This window comes from Tyto alba, unplaced genomic scaffold (assembly GCF_018691265.1).
Source record: "Tyto alba isolate M040663 unplaced genomic scaffold, T.alba_DEE_v4.0 Super-Scaffold_1000006, whole genome shotgun sequence".
Classification (NCBI taxonomy): Eukaryota; Metazoa; Chordata; class Aves; order Strigiformes; family Tytonidae; genus Tyto; species Tyto alba.
The window spans coordinates 10791727-10805530 of NW_024881272.1; the positions used below are offsets into that span (position 1 = coordinate 10791727).

General features: G+C 41.9%; 1 protein-coding gene across 6 annotated transcripts in view; it reads left to right on the forward strand.

The window, feature by feature from the left end:
- Nucleotides 1-27: 27 nt before the first annotated feature.
- Nucleotides 28-13804, forward strand: part of NEK7 (NIMA related kinase 7) — a 72702-nt gene continuing 58925 nt past the window's right edge. For 2 of the 6 annotated variants that reach the window (XM_042804409.1, XM_042804426.1), the window contains exon 1: nucleotides 28-275. The gene's annotated coding sequence lies outside the window, so the exon portion shown is untranslated. Of the gene's footprint in view, nucleotides 276-1134; nucleotides 1443-8570; nucleotides 8686-11885; nucleotides 11929-13804 lie in introns of those variants that run through there. The other 4 variants (XM_042804407.1, XM_033000671.2, XM_033000670.2 and 1 more) reach the window with 4 other exon arrangements.

Consider the following 13804-nt stretch of genomic DNA (forward strand, 5'->3'; position numbering starts at 1 on the left):
GCCGGGGGGGGAGGCGGTGGTGCGAGGCGGGGCCCGGCGGCCGCTCCGCCTCCCTCCGCGGGGCTGCCGGGATGTTTACGGGCCCGGCAGGAGCAACGGGGGGCGGGAAGGAGGAGGAGGCCTGGGCGGCCGCGGGAGCCGGAGCCGCCCGCCAGGAGTCCCGCTAGGCGCCCGCGGTCAGCGCCGGCCCGGCCCCGAGCCTGAGGCGGCGGCGGAGAAGCGAGGCGGTCGGTCTCGGGCCCCCGCGCCGGGAGGAGGCGGAGCCAGGCTTCCCGGTGAGCGGGGCCGCGGGGCGCGGGAGGGGCGAGGGGAGCCGGGCCGCGGCGGGGGTCCCGGCAGCCCTGCCCGCAATCCCGGCGGCGCCCACCCCCACCCCGGCGCCGGCGGCCGCCGCGGGTCCCGCCTCCCGCCTCCTCCCATTGGCCGTGGGGGCTCTCGCTCGCGGCGCCATTGGGCGCGACAGCTGCCGCTCCGCCCCGCCGCGAGGGGCGGGAGAGGTGTGGGGCTGGGAGCGAGAAAGTTTCCGCGGCGGTAGCGCTGAGGGGGCGGGCTGGCCGCGGCGGTAGCGCTGCCTCAGGGGCTCGGCTGGGGGGGGCGTTGTGGGTGGTTGAGGAAGCGCGGCTCACCGAGCGCTGCCGCGGTGTTCCGGCCGGCCGCTGGCCACGGCTGAGTGCGTCCAGAGGCGAGCGAGTGGGGACCCTGCCCGGCGGCGGCCCAGCCCGGCCGCCTCAGCGCTCCTCCGGCTGCCTGCGGCCTGGCCGCCCTGCCCGGGCTCGGCGGCTTCATGCCGCGAGCGGAGCTTCTTTCCGCGTTGTTTTTCGTCGTTTCCAGCTGGCCGCCCCCTGCCCTCCTCTCACCTGGGAGGCTGGCGCCAGGCGGATGCTCCCCGGGGCAGCCCAGGCGGGAGGGCTTCCCACAGCACTGAGTGAAAATAGCGTCGTCACGGGGAGCCGCGGCCCGGGTGGGAGCCCGCTGCCTCAGCCCCTCTCCCGCCCGGGCAGCGGGGCAGGGGGGTGCCCGGCCGGGGCGGCCGCTCCTGCGGGTCCCAGCCTCGCCTCGGCTCTGCGCTTCCCGGCCTGCCGCGGCCGCCGCGTTGGCCTCGCCTCACCTCGCCTCACCTCTGCGGCTGCGAGGCTCCCAGATGGAGGCAGCGCCCGGAGCGGTACGGGGCTGTGAGGAGCAGAGGCCCAGCGGGGAGCGCAGGATCTTCCGTCTGCTTGGCCTTTCGCTTTTTCTCCACCTGCTTCTCTCCCTTACATAGCACCCAATCTTGCTAATACTAGTACTGGCCCTGAGTTCCACTTTGTGACCATACAAACTACACCTTCTTGGCCGTAGGATTTAGAAGTTCAGAATATTGTTTTTTGAGAGGAACGTGCTTTGTTTTGCTCTGGGTTTTGTGAGAAGCATCACCACTTGATAAAAGAAGAACTCTTGATAAGGTAAAATTACTTAGGATGTTAAACCTACTTCTAATAAAAGATGGTGAGGTGTGTGTGCATTAAATCACACCAATACTTGATGCTTGATATTGGAGAAAACTGTTTCTTAAATTTTTTCACTTCTTGCACCAGCTGAATGATAAACTTTTGTCACCTTTGAGGTGATAGCTCTGGTTTCTCAATTGCAAAGGCAGCATCACTTCTCAGGAAGGATCACACAAGCATAGGAATTTTGCTGAATGTAGTGGATATATTTCCTGTGTAAAGTTGTATTACAAGGCAGAGATGTAGAAATTACTGAAATGTTAATCTGTAAGGTAAGCACTTTGGGTGATTAGATGTCAGGTGGGTATTGGCAGCTCCACTAAATCAGGAGGAACGAAGTTTTAAAATACTTTCAAGGCTATCTAGGAGATAATTCAGTGTTGCACTGCTGTAGAAATGTCTGTTTGAAATTTTGGACTCATGCTGTCTTGAGAGAGATAAAGTGCAGTAGAAAACAGTCACTAGTTCATGGGCTGTGAAAAACAGGCAGAGGAGGGCAAACTTTTGTGTTGTGGAAGGAGGGAAACTTACAATTGATGTCTGACAGGTTAGAGTTTAAAGCACTACAGGTTTGTTTTTTTTCCTTTTTGATACTGGAAGAAGGAATATGTTAACACTTGTTCTTTAATTTCAAAACATGAAGGTACTATATTTATAAATATCTGATGTTTGGCTAAAGGATTTCTCAAATCACAGTTAGAGATTTTCACTGTAAGTGTAGAGATGATGCCTTTATCATAGATGTCTTGTATTCAACATACCAGTTAGTCACTGAAGTTAAAGAAAAAAAAAAAGGATTTGAGAAAAAATCAAGGAATTCTTGCCAACTGAAAATCTTTTTTTGATTGATTTATCTCACTGTCTTCCAGGATCTACAAGAATTAGACAAATAGAATCTCATCTCCACCATAGCAACTTGTTTCCAAAGAATAAAAAAATTAACATTTTAGAGTTCATCAAAAGGCCTGTGGGCATATGAGAAACTCAAATGGAAAATAGAGTACAAGAAGTCAGTTGCTCATTCTGTTGTGACCTGTGGTATCTTCTGAATTATCGGATAGAGCTGTATAGCCCACCCATCCCTTTCTTTTTGTGCAATAGAACTGAACTCAGTTGCACAAAACATAGCCAGTCCAGTATACTTGTCCACAGAGACAGTTTGGTGAGGCAGTTTGTTCATGCATACAAAAAACTCCCATGTTTAATAAACGTAGGACAATATCCTCCATTTACACTAGCACTATGTTCAGTTGCATCGCCATCGATGCCTTGTTGCCTTCTGAAGTTTGACATTGTTCCAAACATCTGTGCTGAATGGATGAGTTCATGTTACCTTGGAAAGTCTCCCGGGAAAAGTCAAACTGCAATAACTTCTTCTCTACCTCCAAGGGAATTTTTTTTTTATTATTTGGGACTTATCCAAAAATCCCTCCTAATTCCTGAGGAGTAGTGCTTAGGAATGATTTTTTGAGGGGGAGAGGCAGGAGGGAAAGATTATCTTGTGCAGGTTAGTCATAGACAGGAGTTAACTGACTGACTAATTTCCAGAAAATTTGTTCAGTTTAGCCACGTTCCATGTGCTTTGCAACAGGGATGAAAATAACTGACCAAAATACCTAAGTGGTGATAAGGGCAGCCTTTAGAGCACTGATTTGCTGTATTTATCACTATTTGACTCTCCCCAGCCACATGGGAAGGAACTCAGCCCTAGAGTGAAGTACCATTTCACTACCTGTTTCCTTTTTAGTAAGTACTGAAACGGTTCTTCCTGTCAGGTTAGTTAAAAAAGCTGGAGAGAAGCAATGCTATTAAAATGAGTTGCTTCTCTGGTGAAGATAATCCTGTGTGTTTGTCTCTGGCATGTGAAACATAACTGTGGTTCAGCCGTGATTGCTGTAGCTAGAAAATACGCACTATATTTCAAGTGCCATTATTCCCTGTTGGGTAAACAGAACACATGCTTAGGTAAGGGAATTCGTTATAAAATTTTAATCGAGCCATTGAAAAGAGGAATTTGTAAGAAAACATTATGAACAATCATGTTAAAATCCAATTGCACGTAGTTAATCTTGTGATATTAGCTGTTCATTATAGGTGAGAAAGTAAATAGGCTATTTGCATCATCTGGCATTTGGGAATTTGCATTCAAGACTCTTCACTTTAGCTTTCTTGGAATGGTTTATAATAAAGTTGTTGCTGTCTTATTTTATAGCTAGATCTGTGTTGGACTGGATGAATTACTTTACAGTGTCATAGAAGTGCATGTAAAGCTTGTAGATTAGATCCTTGCTGAAATCTTTGGGAGAGGTTTGAGTTAGGTGTTGTGAAGTGTTGATGAACCGATCTTTTTTTTTCAGTTAATTTTAACCTTCTGTTGGCAGTGTATAAAGTTTACAAAATGTTTGATTCCTTGAAAGCTGTAAGGCAAAAATATCCCAGGTGAACCTAAAGTTAATTCTAAAATCAATAAAAACTTGTGGTGGAAAAATGCATAGCATTTTGTCCTGTAGAGGCCCTTCTTCTGTACTCTTTTCATCCTCATCTGAGGGCAGATCCAAAAAAGGAGTTCTCTTTGCAGCAGTGAACTTCCAGTACTTGCCCTGACTGAAATTCAGAACTGTGTGTTAGGTACGTGGGCTGCTTGGGAAGTTCATGGAGATAAGTAGGACTTCAGAAGAGGAGCAGTGGGCAGCCTGCAAACAGAGCACTTAATACACCGAGTCATTGGGGGTGTTCCGAAGCCAGGAACGGACCTTGCATGTTTTAGCCAGTGGTGGTTTAATGTAAAACATAGAAACAGCTGTGAACTTGAGTGTTGGCCTGCTTCTGAATTGAGTGTGCTGGCTGCCAGCTGCTTTGCTTCTGGACCCAGGGATTCTGGATTACTTGCTACTGTTGTGCGTGGTTTTGGGATTCAAAGGTAATGCTGGTCAGAGGATCACGGAAAGTCTGTTAAATATGACTGGTGTTTCTTCTCTGGGTCTGTATAGTGCTTCATTCATTTCATTATCTTTGAGGTAGCACAGATTTTAAACTATATACTACAGATACCTTTTTTTTCAGCTGGTCAATGTGTATCTAACACCTGCAGTGTGATATCACAAGGTATTGTCTTGCACTGGTTTCTAAGGTATTTAGACATTTCTTGAAGAATTATGTGGGCTTTATTGTTAAATGTGTTCTACTTCACCTATAGCAATGTGGACGGTATCAGCCAAGGCTGTGGCACAGTTGTTTTGAACCAACCTTCCAAACTATGAGATTTTCCCCCTATGCCTAGCAATAATGGGTTTATCTGACAATGCCTGCAGCCTTTTAATTTGTCCTGCATCTTTTGTAACTCCTGTGTAAAGCTCATCTGTTACACTTGAGTAAATCTCTTCAGTATTCCTTTATGAAATAGTTTATTTTTACAGATGCATTTTAAACCATCCGATTGTTAGGGAAGGTTTCCTCCTTCTCTGCGTGCTGGAGTTGTGAGGTTTTGGGGTTGTAAAGGTTACCAAATCATATCTTACCTTCCTCTCTCTGAAAATATTTGCTTCCTCCTCCTCCCCCCCCCCTCCCCGCCAGTTTGACTTGTTACCCTGGTTTATTCTTCCATTTATTTTATTTCCTATTTGTAATTTACCATATAGTGTTTTGTTGACAAAACTCTTGGCTTGGTGTTGAATAAATTGCCTTCTCTCTATGCTGGCTCTTGCCTTCCCATCATACCTATTCTGAGTTTAAGTACTCATTAGCATCCCTACCTAAGGATGAAGTAAATTGAAATGTGGTGAGCCACTGTATTAATCCACTTGCCAGAAGAGGCATGTTCTGTTTCGTCCACAACCCCATTCCTACATCTCCCATCTTTGAGCTTCCCCTACTTAATTTTTCTCTAGCACTCAACAGACTCCCATATGCATTGATTGAGCTCGCTGCTTGCAGAACATAAACCCAGCAGCATTAGGGAATTAAATCAGCTCAGCAAAAGGTCCAAAGAGTTCAAGGTGGCTACACAGGATCATGTGGCAGAGAAAGGGAGAGGATACATGGCCTTTGGTGCTGCTGAGCTTTTGGATTGGCTTGTTTAATGCTGTGTTAGAGATGTAATTTGACAATAGATTTAATTGATCTAAGTTAGGGCTGCTCTGCCCCCAGCTATGTCTTCCTCTGTTTTTTACCATCTCAATTCTGCCCTTGTCTGTGCAATGGAATGGTTCAGGGAACTGAACTTGGAAAAAGTGACTTTTTGTCAAGGTTAGTTTTCACCTAGTTTCAGTTACCAGGATTCTGGGTAGCCCCAGGAACCCTACTGGAAGGAAGAGGGTCTGGAAAGCATGGGTGAAGGCAGGGGAAGCAACAGGGTCACATAATGAGTTCACGCTGCCGCAGAACCACATCCTTACAGAGGCAGCAGCACAGCGGAGCGTGATGTGGGCTGCAGATTTGCTTTCGTGATAGTATTGTGGTTAGATACAACGCTTCATTCCCTGCAAAACTTTTCACCGTCACGTGATCATGATCCACCTGTGCCCTTTATAACTGGCTGTTCAGTATGAAGGGATGGGTTATCAGATTTCTTTCCAGGTGAATAGCAGTAAATTGAAAATGTAGAAGCCTGCTGCCTGAGCGGTTTCAGTTCCTGTTTCTTCTTCAGTTCATATGAAATAACAATCAGCTGGTTCAAAAAAGGGCAAGTCACTGCATGTACAACCCTTTGGGAGCACCTTGCAAGAAAAGCAATCTACTTGAGTGACATAATTGAAATGGAGAGGGAGAAGTAAACAAAATGTAACTTCTTAAGTTGTGCAAATGAGTGAAGAGGAAGGGAAGCAGACTTGTGAAGCAGGAGAGCTTGGACTTTCATCTTCTAGTCAGACAGCACTGACAGAGTGAACTCTTAGTAGTTGGGGAATGACAGTGACTGGCATGTGTGTTTTCAGGGTTGGAATGAAAATATGCCTGATAAATTGGGATGCATGGATGAGAAAATTGCATATGAACTCCGAGTGTATTCCCTTACTTTTTTGTAAGTAGTTTTTATTTGTGTATGGTTACTTCTGCTCTTGTTAAAACCAACTCTTAACCCAGCTTAACTATCTGTGTGTTTTTTGACTGTACCACCCATGAGTAGGAAATGTGGACATAAATTTGTTGAAAAAGTCAATATTAGTTATTTCCATATGCATAGATGATAGCTACTCGTAAATTAAGGAGTGCTGAGAATTTGTGTCATCTGCATTCAAGACTGTTTTACAGAGGGGAGGAATGTCCTGTCATCCTTCTGGCAGTATTGAGCTGATAGTGTATTAAAAAAATAAAGGCTTTTGGAAGCTGTTTGTAAAAGTAAGGCTAATTCTACTTTTGTATATACATCTTTATTTAATCACTTTAGGTGCTTTAAAAGTTGCGAATACAACTTTTCTCTGATATGGATGCCTCTGCAGAGAATTTTACAAATGAGTATGTATTTTTCACATTTTGGAAGAATTTTTTTTGACAATGTGAAACAAATATTTAATTTTTACCACTGTCAGCTAATAGTAAATATTCCATGTGTACACGTAGGTATATATGCATAATCTATTAATACACATAGACACATGTATATGTGTGTGTGTATTTATATATTATTATGCATATATGTATATAATGTGTGTATATATATGTATGTATACTAATTGGGATAAATGACAAATTTTACTGGGCTAATTATTAACTTGATCTCCTAATCTTGAGTTTGCTTTATCCGTTGCCAAGAAGGTCTTGATTGTCTTGGCAGAGTTCAAGTGAGTGTCAGCATAAATTCATTTTGCGTTCTTAATGCATACATCTAATTTAGCTGTTCCTGGAGTGCGAAAAAGAAACTAGTGTGGTAATTATTTGGCATATATCAAATATTTGTTCATTGAATGAATGAATGGTTTAAATAGCAGCATTGCAGTACACTATAAATTAAATAACTTACTGTAATTTTTTATTGACAACATTGTATTATGGATTTTATGTTTCTTGTGATTAATGGCAGACTGATGAAAAGTTCAGTATTTTTGAGAAGTAGACAATGTGGGCTGGGCAGGAGCATGACCAGTCACAGATCGTGATGGTTAATGGAAGGGCATTGATTGGATATTGTTTTTAAATATTTAAAGTGTTTCAGTGTTATTTCATAATTTCTAATGTTGTCTTTAAGCTGAGCATGTAAAGATATGAATGGATGGAATGGTAATGTAGGTGTATTGAACCAGGTTTTGTTTTAATGGTCTGTGTTAGGAATAATTTCCTCAAAATACAGTATGTTCATCCTGTGCTGTCATGCCTATTATTTGGAAATATGTTATTTTCCAGTTAGAATCTCTTGCCACTTACGTTGAATATACCCGTATTTAGTATTGAGTTTGGAATGCCAGTTGTATGAAGGTGGATGAATAATTTCTTGAAATGTAGTTTAGCACCTGAAACTCAACTGGCTTGTAGTTTATCTTTCCAGTTGCATTCTGGTGCATGGAGAAAACCACAACAAAACCAATTTGAAGAAAGAGAGTTTTAGGTGAACCGCTGTGAGTGTTGGTTTTCTTGTGCTTTTTGGAGATATTTAGAACCAGGAAGCAGATAAAAGGCTTTGGATATGTCAGTGTTCTGGGAGCTGCTTTTGGGATACTATATGTGGGCTGTTGTTTTTGAAGTACTTCCCAGTTTCTAGGAATGCACTAAAAATACTATCTGTGAAACTGAGGTGACATTCACTTTGCAAGTAAAATGTTTCTATGACGACATCAAAATGTATGTGTTTTTCCTGTTCAACAGTTTATGCAGAGCACCAGGAAAAGAATTAGATTTTAATGTTAAATAACTAAGATACATTTAGATTCCGAATTGGCTTGCTTTATTGGATATAACTTCTGACTGCCCATGTCTTTGGAAAACTCATAGCTGTGCTGTCACTTAATGTAGCATGAATGATAAAGTCAAGATGCTTGATTTACAGCTGCTGACATTCTCTTGCTTCATCCAGGATCTTCCATGTGTGCGTCCTGAGCCCCTGCTTTTAAAATCACTGAAAATTTGTCATCTGCAACCTGCACCCTGGATGCCAGAGCTGACTGGGTGCTGAAGAGGGGTGAACAGTGTTGGTGACCTGACAGAGTGCGGGCCAGGTTTGACCAGCAAGCCAGTTTCCTCCAAGCAGGCAACCTTCTGCCTTAAAGAGGTGAAGAATGACAGTTTAAGGCAATATGTTTTATAAACCAGTGAGATGGCTGTTTCTTAACCTCCTGGCAGCGAATTTAAGGGCCAAGCTGTTACTGCTGGCTCTAAAGTTTGTCTCTTCCCAAAAGGTATGTGGCTTTGACCTAGGAGCTGAGAGTTGGGGTTATGTCAGTGTGGCTCTCCAGGTGACGGAGAGCAGAGCTGGAGTCGGACCGGCACGCTTGGGCTCCCTGGCATAAACAGGCTGGAATTAACGCTACTCTGGTTGTTTGGGTAATTGGGTTTTGGGTATTCAGTAGAAATCCAAACCGTTGTTTCCAGAGCACGTGTTTTTTTTTACTTTCAACCAGGGTGACTGTATGAATGTTCTACATAGGTTTAAATTGTGTTTTGGGGTAGTGGAGAGTCAGTGTGATAGAAGCAAATGAGAGTCTTTCTTTAGCCTGTATGCTTGTATGGAAACTAATATATAAACATATATATATATACACACGTATTTTTTTTTTTTTCTTTTCTCAGCTGAGGATGATCCTTATCTTTGAATTTCATTAGTAAATATAGTTGGAAAAATTAAGGACCTATAATTTGCCATTTTACATCAGTGTTAGATACTGAAGAATCAAACTTGACACCAAAAAGTAAGAATTACATAGGCAGTTAAATGGATAGTTATTTCTGGAGGGCCTCAGCTCTAATTAATATAATGGTTATAGTAAAACTAAAAGTACCTGCCTTAATTGATGGTGTAATCCAGTTGTAAAGGTAGTACATTCCGTCCTGTGTGAACAGCAACTAAACTGACCGTGTGCCTTATCAGCACATTGTGAAGGGTGGAACTTCATGTTTCTCTGCGGTTGCAATTATGTGGAGTAGTTGCATCTATATTCTGCAGAAAAAAAGACTGAGATTTTCAGATTCTCAGCAGAACTGTAGCACTCTGAATATTCTGTTTCTTCTTTGACATTGTTAATTTTGGATCTTAGGTGGGGAATTTCAGTAATCAAATAAGTGTATAGCATGTAGCTAATGGAAACCATGCATCCCTGAGACTACTAATGATGTTTTCTACAGGAAAGCATTGCATTTTTTTGTTGTCGTAGAACTGCCATCTGTTAAAGTAATAACATTATTGCCTGACTACAGTGAAATGTATTTCAATGTGAATGGTTTATGGACTTTGAGCTATGAAACTGGTGTTAAAAAACATGTTTCATGTGATTAGGCAGTGCATTTAGCCTTTTTCTCCTGCAATAATTTGATCATTTTTATAAAGACTTAGTTGCAAGACTTAAAAGTCACAAGGATTTCAAGTTTTTCCCAGGTTCCTTTTTTATTTATTTTAACGTTATTTTAAACTAGTGCAGTCTAGTGAAGTGTCACTGATGAGCTCTGGTTCCTGTTCAGCACTAGGTTCCTTTGCTCTGATTTCACTGACAGTGGTGAGTAGTCCCACCTCTCCTCTAGCAGGCTGGTGGAAACCGCCCCGAAAGCTGAGTGCTGATTGTGGGTTGTGAGCTGCTGTTGGGGTGTAGGAACGTGCCCTTGCGTTTTGGGCTACTTCATATCTTTGTACCATCGTTAGGTGTGTGGGCAGGTATTGGAGAGCTGTGAGAGGTGGCTGCTGAGGAAGTGAGTAAGGACAGTGAGGCCTGTGTATGAAAGAAGGAAAAGGTTTTATTCCCAGTTCAGGAAGTTGCAGTTGGATAGTCTAACTTACTGCTGAGGACTTGGCTTCCTTTTGCTGTCTTGTGGACTTGGTGTGTGGAGTAAATAGTGTCAGTTAGAGGAGTTGCTATGCAATTGCAATTTCAAATGAAAAATTGGCTGTGTTGTCAGTATCCCCAGGTAAAAATGCTGCATTCTTTATGTGTAGGTGCCACCTACTGCTCTGATCAACTGAAAAAGATGAAGATTTAAAATATTAGTAGTTAACCAAAACAATTCTCTTACCTGCAAAGTGTTAGCAACTATAACTGGAGTATAAGAGTTAGTGTATATGCTTGTGTTCTTGTGATTGCTATTGTGTACAGGTTGGTGTGAATCCAAATGATTTTCTTCTTCAAAATGATGAAAATCATCTTTGCAAGATAAATGATTCTGAGAGTCTTCCATTGTTCCTATCTCTGCAAGCGGTGTGATGAAGGCAAGGAGTCCTTTCCTCCTACACGATCAGTGTGAAAGCGTTTAAAAACGTTAGCTATGCTTGGCACTTTGAAGTTTTGTGTGATGGTGGTATAGTTGGCTCGCCTCTCACTTCATCTGTTGTCTGTTTTCCATAAACCAATGTATAACATGGTGATGTATTTGCAGAAGGAGGTAATTGTATTACTGGTTTAAAGGAGTGATAGACATGTCACATTTAGATGTGGTTTGTATTCACTTTTCAATTTTAAACAAGTGATGACTCTTTGGCAGTATTTTTTTGTCTTTGCACTATAACTTAGAACTTGAAAACCATCTTTGGAAGAGTAATAATTAGTGCTTCAATTTAAATTTAAAGATGATAAATATTATACCACTATGTTTTGACCTCTGGAATTTATTGTCAAGGTGAAAAGCATGCCTCACTGTGAAAACAGTCTTCAAGCAGCAAAATCTATTTCTTGCTTATGTTGACAAACAGTACAAAAGATTCATTTTGCATCCTTGGCATTTTTTTGCATCCTTGGCATTTTGTATGATCAAAATGCCAAATGACTCTAAAATGTGAATTTATCATGCAGTCTTCAAAGACAAAAAAAAAGTTAAAAAAGTAAAAGAACTTCCATATATGGGCAGAAAATACAGATCTTCGCCTTTCCTCTGCAAAAGCAACAATAAATCCACAAGTTAATATATCTAGCATGCTTGCTGTGGTAGAACATTTGTTACCTCTTTAGTTTGCTTGCTTTTATTATAAAAACAAGCCACAGATGGCAGAGCCACTGCCAGTGGTAATGATATGACTTCTTCCTTTTCTATTCTTCCCCCCAATTAAAAGAAAAAAAAAACCAGACACACACACAAATTCCCCAATACTTCCTGTCAGTGGCTCTGACCATGCGGACAAGACAAATGTGTAGTTCCTGAATCAACATACATCATCTAAACATTAAGCTTAGATTTCATTAGTCTTGGATAAATGTCTGCAATAGAGGATAAAGAGTTTTCTGATTATTTCTTTTCCCCAGGGACTCTGAAACAAGTGTTTGTGACCCATAGGAATTATCTACTGGTGCATTACATGGTCAAGAGTCTTCAAGATGTAAGCGTATTAGTAAAATGAACTGCAAAACTTTCAGTAGAAATACTGATGCTATTGAAAAGATTAAAATTCTTATAAAGGCTCTTCAAAATAGCACTTCAGAAAAGAATTCTTGGCAGTGATGGAAAGATCTTTACATCAAGAAATTAGCAGATTCCTTAAGATTGCCATGCATTCCTCCCCCAGAATTTGTCATAACGGCATGAACCCCTGTGAATCTAACTGGAGAATTTAGGTGCACTTCTGTAACAACAGTTTAATTTTCAGTGCTGTTTTGATACAATTTCATGCCTTATTGGGGAAGTTGTATGGGAGATGTTATAAAACTTGCAAGAAGTGTCACTACTGGTGTCCCAGAGCTGGCTAAAAGCTTGCCGCGCCAGTGGTGTGCAGTATGTGTCTGCCAGCTGTTTCCCCCTTTCTCACCATGCTTGTTCTGACAGTCTTAGAAATCTTTGCAATACCTACCTCCTCTTTGCCCCTCATCTCCTCAATTTGATAATTGATTTTTTTTTTCTTTTCTTTTGATCTGCCTGGAATTACTTTTTCAGATCTGTTACCTTTGGATTAATTGCAGCTAATACTTGGACACAGCAACAGACAGTCCCAAACTGTATGCTTTGTGCAGGAGTACTAAGGATAGGAAGGCAAAGCCGTGGGGGGCCCTTAGTCACTCTGGAGGATGGCTGTGGTTTGGTGTTCTGAATAGCTGGTGATACTGGGATGGCAGCACAGGGTGCCTGCTTTAAATGGGAGAGTGAAAGCAGATTTCTGATGACTTCTTTTGTGTGTCTAATCCATAGTTTAGTACACTAGGGCAGTAGTGTGTTGAGAAACTTTGCAAAGCTGCTGTATGGTTATATTATCTATTAGTAGTGTTATCACAGTGAGGCTGTGAATGGCAACAGTACTCTGAACACAAGCTGTTAGAATTTCTTAAATATTTTTAGTGGGCTTTGAAAAACATTTCTAAGGTTTGCTGCTTCCTATTGAGAGTTATTTTTAACCTTTTTAATATTTTCTACAGAAATTACTGGGATGATTTATTTAGTGTGTATTTTAACAAAGGTAGTAGATTGTATGCTTTCCTGCTGAATTTAAGTGTTATTTGAGAAATCTTTGCATATTCTAAAGAAAGGTTTGTGAATCATAAGTAGCTCGGTGTGCAGAAGGACATGTTTGCAGTATTTGAAGTATATAGATTTATTAGAATAAATTTATCATAGGACATTTCCTGATGTTAAAGATCAGGAGGTATCAGAAAAGTGTTTTATGTCAAACCATCTGTAGAGCTTTCAGGAGTTGGAGCAGGAAATAAGAAAGTAAATAAATAAAAAATTGAAAAGCAAGAATAGTTTTTCAGTCAGACATATGACTCTTCCTCTGAAGGCCTTGGCAGGTTTGACCAGGTAATAGGCAGAGACGCTTTGTGTTTGTGTGATGGAAAAGTTGTTCAGGGCTTGCCTCTTATTTGTGTAGAAGTTTATTTAATTGCTTGCATTCTAAGCTGCCAGTGAACTTTCTGTTGTCATCATCTGAACAGAGATGGCCCTCATAAGCGCCAGTAAAACTGGTTGCTGCACCTGCTCCTCGCCCCAACAAAATGTCACGTAGCCTAAGAAAGGATTCGTTTAGCTGAGAAGAAAGCCTTGTGATTATTTGCATTTTTGTCTCTCTTGTTCTTCCTAATAATGATTTGGCACATTTTGCAACCCTTATTATTGGTCAAAGCCTTGTGTCTGTATCTTGGGAACTTGGCAAGCACCTTTCCTCCCATCTTATTGATGGGTATGAGAGGTTCAGAGTTGGGAATAGAGGCTGTGTTCCTAATATGGTATCTCAAAGCCTTCTCAGCTAGCTTGTGAGAATGTGATGA